Source organism: Eptesicus fuscus, chromosome 11 (genome assembly GCF_027574615.1).
Source record: "Eptesicus fuscus isolate TK198812 chromosome 11, DD_ASM_mEF_20220401, whole genome shotgun sequence".
Lineage (NCBI taxonomy): Eukaryota > Metazoa > Chordata > Mammalia > Chiroptera > Vespertilionidae > Eptesicus > Eptesicus fuscus.
Genome location: NC_072483.1, coordinates 69,914,132 through 69,918,099, shown reverse-complemented (window position 1 = coordinate 69,918,099; position 3,968 = coordinate 69,914,132). Strand labels below are relative to the sequence as shown.

Below are 3,968 nucleotides of genomic sequence, written 5' to 3'. Positions count from 1 at the left end.
TTCAGCCCCTAGTCCACTACCTCCCACTGTACCTACTATATTGCTCGTGACTTACAGTTGATTGTCACTTTCCAAAATTTTGATTATTGTTAATTTGTTCATCTTTCTTTTATTTCCCCTCTAATAATTTTTTGGCTCTTGTATCTAGAAATATCCTCATCCCATTTCTTCCTGAGCATTCTTCCAGAGTTCCTAGTTATACCACTACTAGAGGCCCAGTGCACGAAATTTGTACACTGGGGGTGGGGGATCCCTCAACCTGGCCTGCACCCTCTCGCAGTCCAGGACCCCTCAGGGGATGTCCGCCTGCTGGCTTAGGCCTGTTCTCCATGGGGAACAGGCCTAAGCCGAAAGTTGGAAATCCCTCATGCAGTCCGGGACCCCTCACTGCTCCTTACTACTCAGCTTGCTGCCCCTTAGCACTGCCATGGAGGCAGGAGAGGCTCCCGCCACTGCCACTGTGCTCACCAGCCATGAGCCCTATCTTTCTGTGTAGTTGTCTGTGGGCCAACTGCTCTCTTCCTTCTCACTTAGGACGAGCAGCATATGAGGGCAGAGTGCACTGTCATGAAACGCAGAGGGCTGCCCAGAGCTGAGGGGAGTGGCCAGGCCCATGGGGTGAGAGGTAGACACACAGGACGCTATCTCACCCAATTGTGGGGTGGGCTGGCCGGCCTTCATCTGCCTGACCCCACCCAGGGAGGGACCAAGCAGGGTGTCCGCCTCTCCATTCTCCATCCTTCCATCTGTGACACCTGTCACCCTTGCCAGGCCTCCCCCAAAGTGAGTTCAGCTCAATCCCTGAATGTAAAAGGGCATGAGGGGATGGGGGGCTCTACTCCAGTGCCCCCTGATTCCCAGAGACAGGACCTGGTCAATAGGACCTGATCTCAGGACGGTGGCCACAGCTGCAGAACATAGATCCGTTTCAATAAAAGTTGGGAATGCAGACTTTCATGAGCCCCTATTCCAAAAGGTGGCAGTTTATTCACATTGTGGCAATGTCACCTTCAAGAGTAACATAGTGGGTAAAGTCAGGGCCAAACCGGGCCATTTCCTCATCCAATCTCTCTGAGGTGCGTGGACAGAACCAAGTCTCAGCTCTTTGCAGGATACTTCCCAAGTCAAGTTTTTTTAAGCCTAAAGGACAGTAATCTGTCTCCATTCTTGTTCTTTGGGATTTTTTCATCATCGGATAAAAGGATACGTACATTGGGGCAATCCTCTCGAGATACAATATTCCAGTTGCACCCATGTGATGACGACAGTGCCCCTCAGAGGGAGGGAGCCGACAGATGGGGAGCAGGGAGTTCTGAAAACCAAAGTGATGACAGAGATGCTAAGCCTTTCCTTCACGTGTCTGACACCCCTCTTCAGGCAGCCTGCAGGCCGGGCGTCTGCTGGACCTTTACCACCTGATGTCCTGGCAGGCTGCCCTGGGCCCTGCTAGGCAGTGTGCAGGGCCGCCTGGGCCCGGGGGGAGTCGCCCCCTCCCCCAGCCCCAGCCACTCCTGGTACAGTTCCTGCACATGGGCGCTGGTCTCTGGGGGCCACACCGGGATGGCAGCGTAGATGCCTTCCATCTGCCGCAGCAGTGCCCTGTCTGCACGCCCGTCCTCCGCCTGGGCCTGGCCCCTGCCGCTTAGGCATACCCGGCGCAGGCCAGGACCTCCACGAAGTGGCAGGGGAGCTTGCCACTCTGCAGCTTCAGGACCACTTCTGGATGTTCCAAAAGCCGTAAGCAGCCACCAATTGATTGGAGTCTGAGGGCCAGGAGGAGACCAAGAGGCCTGCCTTCCAGCATAGCAGAACCTCTCCGCCCCTTTCAAGGGTGACCTCCTGGAAGTCTTTGTTCCTCAGGGTGCGGTAGGTGAGCACTCCCATGTCCTCGTTGAACAGCTCCTTGGCCGTGTGCCTGAAGATGTGTGCCAGGTGCCCGTCGGAGCTGGCACCCTCGTGGAGCCTCACCTCCTCCTCCTTCATGTCTCCAAACAGAGTGTCCACGGTGGCGTCATTCGAGGTGAGGTCACTTTGCTCCATTATCTGGACAATTTCACTTGAGGTTAACACGCTGTTAGCACCCTGGGAACTATGTAAAGCTGTGGGAACATCTTCTCAAAGGGCCTCCAGTTTCTTGTCATAACATGGGGCCACAATGACGTGGAAAATCTTGTCTGGGGACAGGTTCTGCTGTCTGGTGAAATAATCCTTCACCAGAGACCCCATGATCTGCTGGGGAGACTTGGCCGTGCAGAGGTGGGGGGTGATGGGGTGACCCAGCACACGCTCTGCATATCAGTCCCAGCCGGGGCAGGTGGAGGTCAGCATGGGTAGCCGGGGCTCTTCCTCACGGTGCTGGCAGTACCGACACACAAATTCCTTCTGACTCTCCAGGATGCTGAAGTCCGCAGCTATCTTCATGTCAAAGACAGTGCGCCCCAAGGCTTTGGAGAAAGCCACAGAGCCTTCTGGATGCATCAGTGATACTGAGGCTGAATTTAGCAGCAAAATAACGCAGAGACTGAGGACACATGGACACTGCCAGCACCTTGTGTTCTGAGGTATCACATTTCTTATTAAGGTTCAGAACACGGAAGAAGTCCTTAGTGTTCTGTTAAGAAACTTGGACTCCTTCCTCTGAGGTCACACAACTGTCACACGCCAGGCAGTCACTCAGAAATATCTTGGCATCGGCCAAATTATGGAATTCTCCCTTCTCTCCGTTCTCCTGAGCCAGACTCTGGACATTGATTGCGGCATTCTCTTGGTCATCGGCTTTTGTTTTTTACTACATTCCTTCCATGTGCAGTGATCACCCTTCCTCTGGAGTGGGGCGGGCGGGGGCTGGCTCGAGTGACCTGGAGGAAGCACAGGGAGAGCTGTAGGTCACCGATGGTTGCCCCTGGCACTGCTGGCGGTATCCTTTCTTCCTTGTGGAGCATCTAGGGAGGGGAAGCCACCGCAGAGCCAAATTCCAGGAGGCCAGCAGTGCTGTCAGGATCATGCCAGAGGCTGGTCTGTTGGTGCCTGGCCTGTCCTCTGGAGATTAAACCTGCAGGACTACTAAGGAAGCCAGTCCCCAGTTTCACCCCGCCTCTGCCACCAATTGATTGGAGTCTGAGGGCCAGGAGGAGAAACCAAGAGGCCTGCCTTCCAGCTGCTCGCCAGTCCCCATGCCACTCCGGTTCCCTATTAACCATCCCCTGATCAATGGGAGCCTGTGAGCCGGGGGAGGGACCAAGCAGTCTGCCTTCTGCCCGCTCACCAGTCGCTGCTGCCACAGATTCATTGGAGCCTGAGGGACCCGGTTCCCCTGTTAGCCATCCCCTGATCAATGGAGCCTGAGGGCCAGGGGATGGACTGGTCATCTGTTCGGTCATTACAGACTCTGGGTTTTTTATACATTAGGACTGGTTTAAACACAAATATTTTTTCTTACTGAAAGCTCTGAAGATCTCCATGAAAAGATATATCAAAGGAATTAATAAATGCTAAGCCCTTCCTATAATCCAGATACTCTGGCAAGGCTTGTATATATTATCTAACTGAATGCTCCTAACAGCTCTCAGAGGTAGATTCAGTTATTCCACATTTTATTTTAAAAATGAAACTAATGAAGCTTTAAAGGGAACTCAAAATGAAGCCATCTGACCCTAGCTATCAGGCTATCATGTTTTACTCCCCCATAGCACATTCACTCTTAAATTAGGTTTCTCAAAGAGTGCTTTGCTTATCCTCACGTAAGAAGTAAATAATAATAAGATTTCCCCCACCACTATCACCATCACCATTTTTAAAATAAAATAAAGCAGGACTGGATTTATGACCAAGTATCTTTACTAATAGAATCCTGTACTTCTGTTACAAAGACACACAATTAATGGTTTTTTCCAAACCAAAAGTCTAGATAATAAAAAAAAAATTGTATCACCCAAGTGAAATTTCACCAAGAAGCAGTTAAACAATAG

The 3,968-nt window shown here is 51.9% G+C and overlaps 1 pseudogene; it reads right to left on the bottom strand.

Moving 5' to 3' along the window:
- Positions 1-1,446: 1,446 nt before the first annotated feature.
- Positions 1,447-3,289, bottom strand: LOC103289395 (nuclear prelamin A recognition factor-like; annotated as a pseudogene).
- Between the last annotated feature and the right edge of the window lie 679 nt (positions 3,290-3,968).